General features: G+C 39.5%; 1 protein-coding gene across 3 annotated transcripts in view; it reads right to left on the bottom strand.

Moving 5' to 3' along the window:
• AFF4 (ALF transcription elongation factor 4) overlaps positions 1-5,178 on the bottom strand; it is a 98,188-nt gene extending 93,010 nt beyond the window's left edge. For 2 of the 3 annotated variants that reach the window (XM_064275142.1, XM_064275136.1), the window contains exon 1: positions 4,838-5,178. The gene's annotated coding sequence lies outside the window, so the exon portion shown is untranslated. The remainder of the gene's footprint in view (positions 1-4,837) is intronic. The other variant, XM_064275143.1, reaches the window with a different exon arrangement.
• Positions 5,179-17,191: the final 12,013 nt, after the last annotated feature.

Genomic DNA, 17,191 nt, shown 5'->3' with positions numbered 1-17,191 from the left:
CAATAACAGGAAAAAGATGAAGGGGAACCTACAGACTAAAAGAGGGTTAAAAGCTTTGAGGGACAGAGTCCCTGGGGTCTGGGGAACATGGTTTTAGGGGACATCTAAGTCAATTGGCATAACAAAGTTTATCAAGAAAATGTTCTGCATCCCACTTTGGTGAGCGGCATCTAGGGTCTTAAAAGCTTGGGAGCAGCCATCTAAGATATATCAAATGATCTCAACCTACTTGGGGCAAAGGAGAATGAAGAACACCAAAGACACAAGGAAAATGTTAGCCCAAGAGACAAAAGGGCCACAAAAACCTGAGACTCCATCAGCCTGAGACCAGAAGAACTAGATGGTGCCTGGCTACCACCAATGGCTGCCCTGACAGGGAACACAACAGAAAGTACCTGATGGAGTGGGAGAAAAGTGTGGGGCAACTCGAATTCATGTAAAAAGACCAGGCTTAGTGGTCTGACTGAGACTGGTAAAACCCTCAAAGCCATGGCCCCCGGATGCTCTGTTAACCCAGAACTAAAATCATTCCCGAAGCCCACTCTTCAGACAAAGATTAGACTGGAGATAGAACAAAATAATACTCGTGAAGAGTGTGCTTCTCAGTTCAAGCAACAGCTACAAGAGACCAAACGGGCAGCTCCTGTCTGGAGGCAGGGTAAAGAAGTTAGGGACAGGAGCTGGTTGGATCAACATGGGAAACCCAGGGTGGAAAGGAGGACTGTGCTGTCACATTACAGGGACTGCAGCTAGTGTCACGTAACAATATGTGTATAAATTTTTGTATGAGAAATTAATGAGCTGTAAACTTTGACCTAAAGCACAATTAAAAAAAAAAGAGGATTGAGACACATATGAACCCAAGGCAGTGTATGGACCTTTGAATCATAATTCAAAAAAACTGTAAAAACAAAACAAAAACGGTAAGCGGGGAAATCTGAACACTGACTAGATATCTGATATTAAAGCATCAGTGTTCATTTTTTAGTGTATAATAATATTATGATTATTGTTTTAATCCTCATCTTTTAGAAACACATAATGAAATATTATAGTACTTATTCCCTGATACATTTCATTCCATGTCACCCCACAGGCTATAGTCCCACAGCAGCTGCACTGTAATTCAGAGAGATACAAAGTGATGTAGGGATTCAAAGGAGGGAGGTCACAATTCCGGGTAGGGTGGGAGTTAGACAAAACTTTAGAAAGGCAATGGTACTTGTGTTGGCCCTTAAAGATGGTGAAATTTTAACAAGGAACAAGAGAGATATTCCAGATGGAAGTAATGGCAGCAATTACAAAGATGTGGGAAGGTCTATGCCGAGTATTAACCATACTTACTTCTCTATAAAATTGTCCCTTCCCTAATGATGAAAGAAAAGGAAAAGCCTAAGTGAGAAGTCATAACTTACAAGGCAACTCCAAACTGGCAAAATCCTAGGAAAGCCATTCAGACCTAAAACAGCCCCAGGGAGCCTAGTCTCAGGCCAGATCACGACAATCTTCTAGATAGCTAAATCACACAGGTTTTCCAGGGCAATCTAGTCATATCACTGTTTTGTTTTTTGTTTTGTCTGGTTACTCCCCACACACAGCCTTGGGAACAGAATTCATTAAGTTCTTTTACCTGTCCTAGGAAATCAAGATCAACACAATTAGCTTAAAACAGTACCCACTAATAAGCTGTGTCTCCCTGCCTAAAAGCCACCAACATGTACACTAGACACTGCAAGAGGAATAAAGTTACACGAAATGCTTTCCCTCAGAACTTTCTTTGAGTTACAGATTTTTAATAAAGTGTGACTGATGAGGAAACCTTGGTGGCATAATGGTTAAGAGCTATGGCTGCTAACCAAGAGATCGGCAGTTCAAATCCACCAGGCACTCCATGGAAACCCTATGGGGCAGTTCTACTCTGTCCCATAAGGTCGCTGTGAGTCAGAATTGACTAGATGGCAATGGGTTTGGTTTTTGGTTTTTTTTTTTAATGACTGATGAAGCAGGTAGATCTTTTTCCTTCAAAAACAGAATAGGCAGTACGTATACTAAAATGTTTGAGTATTTTAGAAATGAATTCAATGGTTCTGGTATTTTCTATGTGCCAGTAACATTAGAAGTCTCAAAATATGATGCTAGTGAAAATGAACATTAAGACAAATTGGAATGCAGATGATCAGCCAATACTCAGTAACGGGAATTTTTATTACTGCCCTCTTCTACATACTAGAATATCACTTCACATGACCAAGATGGATGAGTGTAGGGAGCTACTGAAGTAGGTGTGCTTTCCTTATCCCAAAGGAAAAAGCAGCAAGGTAACAGGTCAGGTTAGCTTGAAGAAGTCTTTAGTTACTGACTACACCTTATTTCACAATAACTAAGACTGGCAAACACCCTCCTAGAAATCTAATATAATTGTTCCAAATTATCAGAGGAAATGAGGAAGGAAATGAGTAAAACATAATGAGGATTGGGGTTCAAAACCTGGGAAACCTTTCATATTATATAGAAAAGTTATCATAGTAAGATAGATATCTGTATAATACAGCTAAAGTAAAAATAAAATCTAAGTCAATAATTTTTAGAATACACACTGCACTTCTGGGCCATCCCAGGTGTGCCCTCAACACTAAAGAACCTCATTTTGATTTTATGAAGAACGTTGCAAAGAAAGAGAAAGCTTCATACATTTTGGATTCTATTCTAGACCAGTAGATGGCCACAAAAGAAGAAATACCTGTTTTCTTTGTTCCCCTCAGATACACATAAAACCATAACACTAGCTTTTACCTCTCAAAAAAAGATACTTAACTTTTAGAAGACTTATATTCTGTCATGTTCTGTAATTCATACTTTTTTCTCCTTCAAATACTGATCACTTGCTCATGCAGCTTTCTTTTGATTAACCTTTTGTGAAACCTTAGGTTGGACCACTTACTAGAATAACAATTTCAAGTTCAAATACTATCACATTCAAATTCAACCTAATAATCGTATAAAATACTGGGTAGGATACAGGGAGGACTAAATATGGTACTTGCTCTGAAGACAAAACAGGCTTATAAGGAAATGACAATACAAAACAGAATGTAAGAACTATTACAAAAGGGTACTATAACTCAAGATCACAGAAGAAAACGTATATCATCTGACAAGTAGAAAGTGAATCTAAAAGAAAACATTCTATCTTTAAGGATCCTTAATTACATAGCTTCATCACAGTACTATAGAGCCACTTTACACCCCAAAACTGTAGATCACTTTTCAATTAACACAGCTAAACTTTTTTTTTTTTTTTTCAAATCAAACAGTGAAGATTTGGTCATTCACAGCTAGTCTACCTTGTCCCCACTGGATGCAAAATTTTATTAAAAGTAAAATCTGCCTGCTGTTCCTACCCACCCAAAAAACGAATTACAAAAACCAAAGTCATCAGCCTGCAAACCACTACCAAACTCAATGAAACTACTGGTATGAAAACACATTTGACTGCTTCCAGATTTTCAGTAAGTTAACACTTAAGGATAATAAAAAATAACTTCTTGAGTTTCTTTTATATTTGAAGACTGAGACATATAGTAATACATAAGGAAGATAAACCTGAGAAACTTAAAGAAGCCAGCTTTGTTAAAAACCAAGTGGCCACTTGCCAACACTTTACGCACATATGACCAAAGATGATTCCAGGCAGACTCGCAGGCCACAAAGACGCTTTATCAAATCCCAAATTAAGAAAGTTTTCATAAACTTAATTTTGATAAGTTAAAGGACAGTTAAATAAACCAAGCACTTTACAAAGCTTTGCAGAACCAATATGAAAACAAAGCTTTAAGCTTTTAACATCTCTGTCCTAAAAAACAGCACACAGCTTAAATGTCACATTTACAAACAGCCTATTCACAGGCACCTATAGCTTAGCTTTCATCAAGAAAAATACTGGTCACAGTTAAAGTGGCTTGGTTTAAAATCTCCATATGGCAAGTAGGGAAGAAATCACGCAATTCTAAATTTCAGCTGACAAAACTACGAGAACCCTAAATGGAACTCTTGGTCTTAGTTTGAACTCCATACACAAGCATTTCAGATTTGTACTTCCAGCTTCCCAAAAATAATGTCGTTTGTGAATTAAAAGGCAGTAAGGATACTCCCCAAACTCCTATACCCCATGATCCATCCTCAAAGAGGGGAAGGAACAGCAAAGTGGAAGGAACAAAGCACTGACGTCAATTATGAGATGAACCCCGAGCACAGGCAGCTGGAGGAAAGGCCTAAACACCAATATCCAAATATAAGCTATCGGATAACTAGCCAACTGACCTATTCAAAAGTTGTGGGGGGGTATTCACGTACTACACCCCCATTCCCATTTTTAGTCAACCCTCTTCGCTAGTCGAACGCGGAAATTTTTTTCCCTTTTTTTTTTTTTTTGCAAAGGAGGGGAGGGGTGGTGGGGAGGTGCGCAGGATCGCGAGAAGGAAAGCGAGAACTAGTTGGGTAATGATAGCCAGAATCTGGGCCTATTTTCTCTTTAACTAGAAATAACTTGAGATGAGGAGGAAATTTAAAAGTTAACAAATCAGCCGATCGAATATCTGAGAAAAATGGATTAAGGAACGAAAGAGGAAAGGAGAAATGATGAAAAGATGGATTTACGGAATTTTTGTTAGGGTTAGGTTAGCTTTTTTTTTTTTCCTGTGGGGCAGCGAGGTGGAACGCGAAGATACGAGGCGAAGCCGAATTAAGCAGCCCTAGCTGCGAGGGTCTCCCGAGACCCCAGGCGGAACCCTCTTCCCCCGCGGCCGGGCCCGGCCCTCAGTTCGTCCGCACGTCTCACCTCCAGTCCCGGCTCCGCTAGGCCCGAACCATTTCCCGGCTGCGGCTGCGGCAGCGGCGGCGCCGGGCCTGCACCTTCACCGGACGCGCATTCGAGCCTGCCCGGGGGGCGGCGACGGGCTGCCCAAGGCGAGGGGCTCTAGGCGGTGGCGGGGGTGGGGAAGCCTCGGAAAGCGGAGGCGGCGGTGGCAGCGGCGACGACGCACTTCACACGGAACAGGCGAAGATCCCGCCCCAATTCATGACAGTCGGGCAGAACCCGGACGGCAGACGGTGGCGGCGGGGGCGGGTTGGCGAGGACCTGGCACCGGGATCCCCGCCCCGTCCGCTGACGGCGGCGGATCGACTCCCGCAGTCGCGACAGTGACTGACGCAGAGGCCGCGCCACCCATGTGACTAGGACCGGGCGGGGGCGGGGCGTCACGTGACGCTGTCGCGCCCCTCCCCTTTTGGAGAGCGGGGGTGCAGGCTCGGCCTGCAGGGCTGCGCGACGTCGCGCGCTGGGGGCGGTGGCGTGCCGTGTTGTCGGGTCCGACGACCCCTGCCAGACCGAGAATGGGCTGAGGCGGCATGGGCCTGGCCTTCCGAGCACCGCTGCCACTTTGGGCAGGGCGGGCCAGGCAGGACAGGGCCTGTGCGTCCGGTGTGCACACCCTCCTGCGCATAGCCCGCTAGTGCGTAGTGTGGTTCCGAAGGGCGGGGTCGGGCCGAGCTGGATCTACCGGTTTTGGGGCTCAGGTGAATGGGGCCAGGCCATCACCCCGTCGTGGGCAGCGCCGTGGTAGCCGTATTGGAGGCCTTCCCCAGGCCGGCCAAACCCTGAAGCCCCCTCTAGGCTTGATTCCCAGTGTTGACGCCAGACCTCGAGCCCAGCAGTCCCCCAGAAAGCCGGGAAAGATGGAGGAGGACTTGTTCAGTAGGCTTAGAAACACGCTGAAACTTTTTCCTGTCATTTGTAGATGGCCATCCCATGAAGCCAAGCCAGACCTCTTCCTGCGTCATCTAAACATTTTCCGCCACTAATACTTTTCTTCAGGGTATCAATTTGAACACTTTTCTTCACTTTTTAACGTTCTGCAAGTCAGGGCAAGCCGTAATTTAATTGAGAGTGAAAACTGTAGAAAGGATTTTCAAAGGGTCTCGTGGAACCTAGAATACTAACCATCCAGAGAGACCATCTCTAGTTCATCATTTCAAAACTTCTATAGCCGCCTGCCTCCTACCTGTTTTCGTTCAATGAGGGAGCCTCGTGAAGCTGCTTTTTTTATTTCCTATTAACTAATTTTGAAACAATTATTTTAAAGATTCCATTTTTAATAAAATTCAAGGGTTTTGAGGAGCTCTGTAATGGACTATCCTAGGCAATGTGCATATGAAAGTGTTTTTATCAGCCGACAAAGCTGGTAATTCATGAACTTTAATACAAGTACAGTATTTTTCGTTTTTACTAAAATTCTTAAAGCACTATCACTCTGTTCATATACCGGACCCAACCCGTTGCTGTCGGTGGATTCCGGGACTCATAGCGACCCTACAGGCCAAAGTAGAACTGCTTCATAAGGTTTCCAAGGAGCGGCTGGTGGATTTGAAATGCTGACCTTTTCGGTTAGCAGCCAAACGCTTGACCACTGCACCTCCAGGGCCAGTGACACACATACAGACACGGACGCACGCACGCGCGCGCACACACACACACACAAGGAAACAAAAATTCATAATATGACAGAATAGAGTGAGAAATAATCGTCCATCCTATCCCTGACCTGCACCTACCCCAGTCCTGGAGGCAATCAATGCAGGCATTTTCTAATGTATTCTTTGCAATACATTTTATAAATATATATTGAAATACATGGATACTTCTTTTTACACAAAAGATAATGCACTATATACACTGTTCAGTTGCTTTCTTTTCTTACTTAAAATATCTTCGATATTGTGTTTCTTCTTAGGGGCAGTATAACATTCCATTGTATGCAAATAGCATAATTTATTTAACCCTACAGATGGACATTTAGGTTGTTGCAAAGCTATTGCTATTACAAAATATGCTACAATTAATAACCCCATACAATAGGCAGCTAAATTTGTATGATAAATCCTTAGACTGGAATCTTTGGATCAAAGGTATTTTTAATTTTGATAGATATTGCCAAATGGTCCTCCACAGAAGTTGAAAGCAATTTCATTTGCTTTCTTTCAGATTCATATTTGCAAGAGCCTATGGAGGAGGGAAAGAGAGGGCATGGAGAGTGACAACAAGGCAATATTTGTCATTTTACACAACAATAATTTTAATTAAATATTAAAATGCAAATTGAAGGTATTTACCAATCTTTATGTTTCCTGTGCTTATTTTCTGAATAAATGCAATTTGGCTAACACAAATGATAACATTCTTTTTGTTCCATAAAGGATCATGATAAATTTTTAATTCAAAATGAGACCTTACTTAAAAATCAATATGGTAGTGGTAGGCAGGGGAGTTGTGGATTTTTCTGTGACATCATTCTGCAAACATGAGAATTTCCTTTTCAACAAAAGAAAGAAGAAATTCCAAAACTTATTTCTCAATTTATAGCATTTTAATATTCCATCATTTCATTTAATCAGATGCATCCATTGTAACCTAATGAATTTTCTGCCTCTAACTTCATGCTTCACAATAACTTAAGACTACTGCATTGAATGGGAAATAGCAGAAAACACAAACCATAAAACTGAAAGAGAATAAAAAAACTCAGAAAAGTATTATTATTTTATGAACATGCAATATTTTAACTGAGGATTCACTGTGTATTGTTACCGTAGCAATTCTTAGTGAAGTCCTCTTTTTTTTTAAGTCAGGTTTTTGGAGGTATAACTTATGTACAGTAAAATCTACAGTTCTGAGTTCTGACAAATGCATACAGTTGTGTAGCCACCACCACAATCAAGATACAGAACATTTCCATCATCTCAAAACATCCCTTCATGTCCCTTTGCGGTGAACCCTTCACCTCAGTCACAGTCCCTGGCAACCACTGATCTGTTTCCTGTCCCTATAATTTTACCATTTCCAGAATATCATATAGATGGAATCATGTAATAAGTAGCCTTTTGAGTCTGGCTTCTTTCACTTAGCATAATGCCTTTGAGATTCACGCATATTGGTGAAGGTCTGCCACTCTGCAGGAGGAAGATGTGGCAGTTAGCTCATGTAAAGATTTACAGCCTTGGAAACCCTTTGGAGCAGTTGCCCCTCTGTCCTATATAGGGTTGCTATGAGTTGAAATCAACTTGATGGCAGCAGGCTTGTTTAGCTACTCATCAGCTGAGGACATACGGATTGTTTCCAGATTTTACTGATTATGAATAAAGCCACTATAAATATTCAGGTACCAAATCACAATTACATCTACGTAAACATTATTTCATATTATTTTAGAAACCCAGATCATTTATTCATTTTTTATCAAATATTTATTAAGTGCCTATTTATCAAATATTTATTAAGTGCCTACTATATATCAGGTGGAAACCCTGGTGGCGTAGTGATTAAGTGCTACGGCTGCTAACCAAAAGGCTGGTAGTTCAAATCCACCAGGCGCTCCTTGGAAACTCTATGAGGCAGTTCTACTCTGTCCTATAGGGTCGCTATAAGTCGGAATTGACTCTGTGGCAACGGGTTTGGTTTGGTTTGGGTTATATAGCAGGTACTCTTCTAGGCCCATGGAATAAAACAATTGTCAAGTGCTGCCTGCCCGAAAATACCACCAAAACAACATAATTGATAAGGCAAAGCTGAATTTATTGCTTACTGCAATAAGAGAGATCACTACATTGACAGAGTCATAGTAAAATTTTGGAGGGAGATGGCAAAATCTGGATGTTTATGAGGTTTTGGGATCTGGTTTAAGCGGAATTTTCAATTCAGAGGGCTTGATTAGGATTGGGATCATGATATAATAGGTTAGGATTTGTGTACAGCAAGGCAAGGGTTTTAAAGAGTCTTGAAGAATATATTAGTTTTCTCTTGGTGCCCTATCAGATGACCACAAACTCTTGGGTTTAAAACTATACAAATTTGTTATCCTGTAATTCTGTAGGTCAGAAGATGGGTCTCACTAAGCTAAAATCGAGGTGTCAGCAGGGCTGCTCCTTTCTGGAGGCTCTAGGGGAGAATCCACTTCCTTGCCTTTCCAGCTTCAGGAGGCTGCCCGCATTCCTTCACTGGTGGCCCTCTTCCTCTATCTTCGAGCCAGCAATGCTGGTTGAGTCTTTCTTACATCACATCACTCTGATCTTCTATCTGCCTCGCTCTTATACTTCTAAGGATCCTTGTAATTACATTGGAGTCCTTGCTGGTGTGAATGGTTGATGTGCTCGGCTGCTAGGTTGAAAGGTTGGAGGTTCAAGTCCCTCAAGAGGTACCTCAGAAGAAAGTTCTGACAATCTACTTCCAAAAAATCAGCCATTGAAAACTCTATGGAGCACAATTCTACTCTGTCACACAGGGTCACCACGCATCAGAATTGCCTCAATGGCAGCTGGGTTAACTAATGATTACACTGGGCCCGCCAGGATAATCCAGGATAGTCTATTTTTTTTTTTAATAATTTTTATTGTGCTTTAAGTGAAAGTTTACAAATCAAGTCAGTCTCTCACACAAAAACCCATATACACCTTGCTACACACTCCCAATTACTCTCCCCCTAATGAGACACCCTGCTCTCTCCCTCCACTCTCTCTTTTCGTGTCCTTTTCGCCAGCTTCTAACCCCCTCCACCCTCTCATCTCCCCTCCAGGCAGGAGATGCCAACATAGTCTCAAGTGTCCACCTGATCCAAGAAGCTCACTCCTCACCAGCATCCCTCTCCAACCCATTGTCCATTCCAGTCCATGTCTGAAGAGTTGGCTTTGGGAATGGTTCCTGTCCTGGGGCAACAGAAGATCTGGGGGTCATGACCACCAGAGTCCTTCCAGTCTCAGTCAGACAGGATAGTCTATTTTAAAGTCAACTGAATCAGCTCTGAAAATTCCATCTGCTATATGCTAGCATATTCACGGGTCCTGAGGATTAGTGTGTGGGCACCTTTGGAAGATCATTGTAATACCTACCAGAGAGTAAACAGTCATTTAAAGCCATCTATTGGAAGCTAAAAAAAAAAAAAAAAAATTTTTTTTTTTATTGGAAGCTGAGCCTTTTGATGTTCATTTAAATTGAACTGTGAGAAGTTTCTGAGATGAGCGATAAAGTTTTTTTTTTTTTTTTTGCAATTTTTATCTTCCTTGTCAAGAGGTTACTGGAATAGTAAAGTTATGTTGAAGGTGACAGTGGAATAGTAAAATGATGTTAAAGCATACAGAAAGCTGTGTGGATATAGATGGTTTCAGTTCTCAATATTCCACCTTCTAATTATTCTTCAGCCTGAGTGGAAGATCAGTAAAACATCTGGGGACATGATCAGTCCAAACCTCCATTGTTATTTGGGGTATCATATTTTAACTACAAATCAAGTTTCTGGGGATAGTTGTTTCAATGCGCATGGATGCCAGGTTTTCCTGTTCTTAATCCTGCTGGAGAACTCTGGGAAAAATTAGAAAACACATTCCTCAGAGTTATGCCACTTGAAGGGCAAGGAAACTGGGGTATTTTTATACACCAATTCCTATTGCCTCATGTTGAAGGCTGCTCTTAGAACTGTTAATTCCTTAGTAGGACAGAGCAGATCCGGTCAGCTACAGAAAGTTCTAAGGCAAATAAAAAAGCAGGCACACCTGCACAGCTGAAAGCCTGATGTTTTCTGCAGTGGTAGAGGTGAGGAGTATGGGCAGAGCACTGACAATGTCTTCTTCAATGATAATTACTGTATATACTTAAAAAAAAAAAAAAAAAACCCATTGCCATCAAGTTGATTCCTACTCATAGTGACCCTACATAGGACAGAGTAGAACTGCCCCCTAGAATTTCCAAGGAGTGCCTGGTAGATTTGAACTGCCTACCTTTTGGTTAACAGCCATAGTAGTTAACCACTACACCACCAGGGTTTCCTTATGTAGTGTATATACTATGTGCCAGTAATTATAATTACTATACATAAAAAAACTATACAATATACTGTACTAAAGTGCTAAGAATTTTACAAGTGTTATTTAATCTTCTTGACCCTTTCCACTCTGGATTTCCCACCATCATGTTCTACTGAAACTACTCACCAAGATCAACAACAATCTTCATGGTACTAAATCCAAAAGGTACATCTCTATTTCCACCTTAGTGGTATTCAACACAGTTGACCATTTTCTCTTATTTGAAACACTTTCTACTCTTGGTTTGTGAGATGCCACACTCTCCTATTTTCCCTTCTACCTCCCTGGATGCTGCTTCTGAGTCTCATTTGCTGAAAATCCTCCATCTTTTCCTGTTTTCTGAATAGAGGTGTCCCAAGACTTGGTCTTTAGCCCTTTTCTCTTTCTTGCCCTCTGTGTTATCTTCATCTAGACCAGAGGCCAGCAAACTTTTTCTGTAATGTACCAGATAGTATATATTTTAAGACTTGGTGGGCCACTTGGCAAAATATAAGAATAAAAAAAAAGTTCCATAAATTTTTATTGATTAAATTAAAAATATAAATTCTAAAATTGAATAAAAGATTTTATAATTCAGGTCTACAATGAGAAGAGTGAAATTCTTTTTTTTTTTTTGGAGGGGATATTATTGTACTTAATTAGAATTCAAAGTTAGTGTTCCCTGTTATCATAAGTTATTAAAAAAAATTCAAATATCCTTCTGTAAATCCTGATCTGTAATTCATAAATTTGGTTATAATTCAAAACTCACAAAATTGATCTGTGATTTCATATATTTCATCATGGAAAATGTCTTTTCACATAGATACTATTAAATACCAGTATCTATTCACTGGCATGTGATTTTAACTGATAATATTAATTGCCAAGGGTTTATATCCACAATGATAGACTTAAACATACCAACAATCACGAAGATGGTGCAAGACCAGGCAACTTTTGTTCTGTTATCCATAAAGCCACCAAAAGTCAAAGTCTACCTGATGGCAACTAACAACACCAAGAAGAATTTAGAGAATTTTATTTGATTCTTGATATATGCCTTTGAGCCTGCCATTATATTGATTATTAATTGCTACCAAGTGAAGATTAGGTGGAAGTTCCTAAATTTTAAAGTTAAATGGATTTTGAAGTATGGAAATTTCCTTTGCACTTGCATCAAAGTCCAAAAATGCTGGGAGAACTGTAGTTTGAGCTCAGAAAACATATTATCTTCTGCTAATTTGTGAGGGAATGAAGATCTTTTTGTTTTAACTCTTGACAGCACAGGAAATGTAGAAGGCAGCTTGACATTACTTGTGATTCAGTTAGTTGTCATTGAAATGACTTTGTACAGAAAATTTTCACATATAAACATTGCTTTGCCTTGTAATATTAGGCTTATTTCATTAAGAAAGATTATCAAGTGTGCAGCAAAAGTTAATTTCTAAAATCATTTAGTGTTCAATAACGGTGGATAAGGATAACTTCTTATTCATAAAAATTTCCATCTCAGCCATGGCTCAAACAATCACAAAAGAACTTTACCATTGCTAAACCACCAAACTGCTGTGTGATTTGGCAAGTCAGGATATTCAGCTTTATTGTGTCAAAAATTCGTGGAACTCAAGATAATTAAGTTCACAAGAACAAACGAAGTTCATTGTTGACCCTGTTGGTTCAACAGCACATGATAAATTCAAATAATTTCTGCAACATCTTACATTTTCACAGGCTCTGTGAATTTGTCCAACTAGACTTTTTCTGCTTCACACATATTGGTACCACCAATAGTAACACATCTTAATAGATTCCACTTCATGTTATAATGAATTACTGTTTTCTCAACTTCTTTGAAAATATTGTCACATGCAGCTGTTTCACACAGACTATTCTTAGAGGCTGATTCTTCAGTCACTTCAAACTCTGCGTTGACTCCTTGAATAAACAACTGAGCAGTATCAGTAACATGTCGACTCCTTAAGAGTTAATGTTATATAGACCATATGAACTGAGAGTCCAGAAATACACTGTCATACTTATGGTCAATTAATTTTTGACTAGGGTGCAAAGACAATTCAATGGGCAAAAAATAGTCTTTTCAACTAACAGTGATAGGACAACTGGATATCCACATGTGAAAAAATGAGCTGAGTCCCTACCCCACACCATACACAAAATTTAATTTGAATGTGAGAGCTAAAACTATAAAATTCTTAGGAGAAAACATAGGCATAAATCTTCCTGATCTTTGGTCAGACAATGGTTTCTTAGCTATGACACCAAAAGCACAACCAACAAAAGAAAAATATGGATGAACTGGACTTCATCAAAATAAAAAACTTTTGTCCTTCAAAGAATACTATCAAGAAAGTGAAAAGACAACCTAACAAATGAGAGGAAATTTTTGCAAATCATATTGGATAAAGAACCTGTACCTAGAATATACAAAGAACTACTACAATGCAATAGTAAAAAGACAAATAACTCAATTTTATAAAAAAAAAAAATTGGGCAAAGGATCTGAATAGACATTTCTCAGAAAAAGATATACAAATTGCCAACAAGCCCATGAAAAGAAGCTCAGTATCATTAGCCATCAGGGAAATGTAAATCAAAACCACAAAAGAGATACAAATTCATATCCACTCTTAGGTATATACCCAAAAGAATTGAAAATATATGTCCACACAAAAACTTGTACATGCATGCTCATAGCAGCATTATTCATGATAGCCAAAAAGTGGAACCTAGCCAAATACCCATCAGCTGATGAATGGAAAAACAAAAGATAGTATATCGATACAATGGAATATCAAATGAAGTACTGATACATGCTACAACATGGATAAATCTTGAACACACTATGCGAAGTGAAAGAAGCCAGTCACAAATGACCGCATATTACTTGATTTCATTTATATGAAATGTCCAGAATAGAGAAATCTATAGAGATAGAAAGTAGGTTGATGGTTGCCTAGGGCTGGAGAGTTAGAGGGAAATGAGTAGTGACTGCAATGGATACAGAGTTTCTTTCGGGGTGAAGAAAATATTCTAGAGTTGATTACGGTGATGATTGCACAACCCTATATTGTACACTTTAAATTGGTGAATTATATGATATGTGAATTATATCTCAATGAAGATGTTATTTAAAAAAAAAAAAGAGTCAAGGAAAACTACTTGAAATCCTCTGCCTTATTTTTAACTATTTGTGTTGCTAGGAACCCTGATGGAGCAGTGGTTAAGTGCTCGGCTGCTAACCAAAAGGTTGGCGCCAGCCTCTCCATGGAAGAAAGATGTGGCAGTCCATTTCCATAAAGATTTATAGCCTTGGAAACCCTAGTGGGCAGTTCTACTCTGTCCTACAGGGTTGCTATGAGTTGGAATCAGCTCAATGGGATTGGGTTGTTTTTTTTTTTTTTTTTTTTGGTACAGTGTCATTACATAATAAACTCAATACTTCACCATCTAATTTGTTAACAAGATACTCCACACTTCACCGTACCTGAAAAGCAAGACCCTAAAAAGTCTACTTTCCTCCTCTTTCCTTGTTTTGACATGATACATATGCACTGGCAATGAAAATAAATAAAATGGTGTGGTAGGGTGATACAAATGGCACTTGAAACACTGTTGAGTTATAACTGTGTCACTGAAATTCGTAGTGCCAAAAGCAGCAGGCTGAAGGAATAAAAGCACTACCTATGGTCTCTGTTGTAACTGCTCAACTGCATGAAAGCAGTCATAGACAATACATAAACAAATGAGCGTGGCTGTGTTCCAATAAATCTTTACTAATGGACAATAAAATTTGAATTTCACATAATTTTCACATGTCACAATGTGTTTTTCTTCTTATGATTTTTTTTCCTAACCCTTTAAAAATGTAAACACCATTCTTAGCTCACAGGTCGTATAAAAACAAGCAATGGGTAGGATTTGGCTTGTGAGCCAAAGTTTGCCAATATTTTAATTTAAAAAGTGTCATTTCTATTTTCCTGTCAAAATAGGCTTAATTGAAAATTTATATGGTGCCTGTCTTAGTTATCTATTGCTGTATAACAATAGCAAAAATGCAGTTGTTTAAAAAATAAATATCCATTATCTCACAGTTTCTGTGAGTTAGGATTTCAGAAGCAGCTTAGCTGTGGGTCGGGAAATCAAGAACTGATCAGCTGGGTGATTCTGGCTCAGGATATCTCATGAGGTTACAGTCAGGACGCCAGCTAGGGATGTAGTCATCAGAGGCTTGAATGCAGCTGGAAGATCCACTTCCAAAATGACTCACTCACACGGCCTTTGGCAGAAGACCTCAGTTCCCTGCCACATGGACCTAGGGCTATTTGAGCGTCCTTATTACATAGCAACTGGCTTCCCCCAAAGTAAATCCAAGAGACCAAGATGGAACTTACAATGTCCTTTATGACCTAGTCTCAGAAGTCACACTCTGTCATTTCTACAATATCCTGTTGGTTGCAGTCCTATTCAATGAAAGAGGAGGCTATAAAAGGGCATGGATACAGGACTCATTGGGGGCCATTTTACAGCATGGCTATCACAAAGCTTTTTTTTGTATTCTTGGCTTTTTTTTTTTTTAATTCATTCTTAAATATTTTATTGTGTTTTAGGTGAGAGTTTACAAAGCAAATTGGGTTCCCACTTAACAATTTTATACAAATTGTTCCATGACATTGGTTACAATCTTCACAGTGTGTCAGCATTCTCATTATTTTCATTTTGTTTGTTCCGTTTCCATTGATCTAGCTTCCCCTCCCCTCCTTGCCTTCTCATCTTTGCTTTTGGGTAAATGTTGGTTGTTTTTGGTTTCACATAGTTGATTGTTTAAGGGAGCACATTACTCACAGGTGGAATTGTTTTATAAGTCAATCTATTATTTGGCTGAAAGGTGACCTCCTGGATTAGCTCCAGTGCCAAGTTCAAAGGGTGTCTTAGGGTGACAGTCTCTATCTAGCCTCTATCAGTCCACCAAGTCTGGCCTTTTTTAGGAATTTGAAATTTATTCTACGTTTTTCTCCCATTCTATCCAGGATCTTCTATTGTGTCCCTCCCTGGTCAAAACGTTTGGTAGTGGTAGCCGGGCACCAGCTAGTCCTTCTTGTCTCAGGTTAGAAGCATAATACTCTTTTCATAAACAACACTGGAAAGAAGTGGATCAAGAACAACTCAAGCGTAAACTTCTATTTCTTAAAAATAGTTTCTGTTGTAATGATTCTAAGGTAAACATTAAGTAGTTAGTACCAATTCACACATGGTTCATCGTCCTACCCTCTCACCTAACTAAAAACCCGTATATATTATTAAGGCAAATGTAAATTTTTATTTGCAACAATTATTTATTGCGTGCCTATTATATGCCAGGCAGTATTCTAAGCATTCTAGGTCTTAGAGGCAATAGTGAGCAAAACATGTCCTCATGAAGCTTCCATTCAAGTGGAGACAAAACACATACACACACACATTTATATATATTGTCGGGTATAAATGCAAAGGAAAAAAAAAAGCAGGGTAAAGTGACAGTGCTGTTTTACATGGGTTGGACAAGAAAAACCTGTCAGAAGAGATGAACTTGAATAGAAATTTGAACGCTGTCTTTTAATAAATGTTATCTTTAAAATATCTGAGCATTCATTTTTTGTTATTGTATAACAAATTACCTAAAACTTAGTGTCTTAAAACAACAATATAACCATTTATTATCTCCCACAATTTCTGTGAGTCAGGAAGTCAGGTGTGGCTTTGCTAGATGGCTCTGGCTTGGAGGTTTTCAGGAGATTGCTGTCATTTGAAAGCTTGACTGGAGGTGAGGATCTGCTTCCCAGGTGGCTCGCTGACATGACTGGAGGGTTAATGCTAGTTGTTGGTAGGAGACCCCAGTTCCTCTCCAGGCAGGCCTCTCTACAAAGCTGCTTGAGCATACTCATGGGATGGAGGCTAGTTTACCCCGGGGCAGGCGTTTCAAGAGACGAGGCAGAAGCTGCAATGCCTTTTATGACCTAGCCTCTGAAGCTACACACTGCCACTTCTGTACTATTCTATTTGTCACATAGGTTAACCCTGATTCAGTGTGGGAGGGGATTACACAAGGGCATAAATAATAGGAAGTGAGGAACTTTGGGAGCCATCTTGGAGGCTGGTTATCACAATCCAACTCGTAATTTTCTCTCATACTATTTGTAACGATTTTAAGCAATCTATACAGGATGAAAAAAAAAAACTCACTAATGAACAATAAAGTCTATTTTTTTTAATTGGTCCAACTTCATTTCCAGTTATTGTCCAC

This window comes from Loxodonta africana, chromosome 2, assembly GCF_030014295.1.
Source record: "Loxodonta africana isolate mLoxAfr1 chromosome 2, mLoxAfr1.hap2, whole genome shotgun sequence".
Taxonomy (NCBI): domain Eukaryota; kingdom Metazoa; phylum Chordata; class Mammalia; order Proboscidea; family Elephantidae; genus Loxodonta; species Loxodonta africana.
The sequence above is the reverse complement of the archived record's forward strand: the minus strand, read 5'-3'. Positions and strand labels throughout refer to the sequence as shown.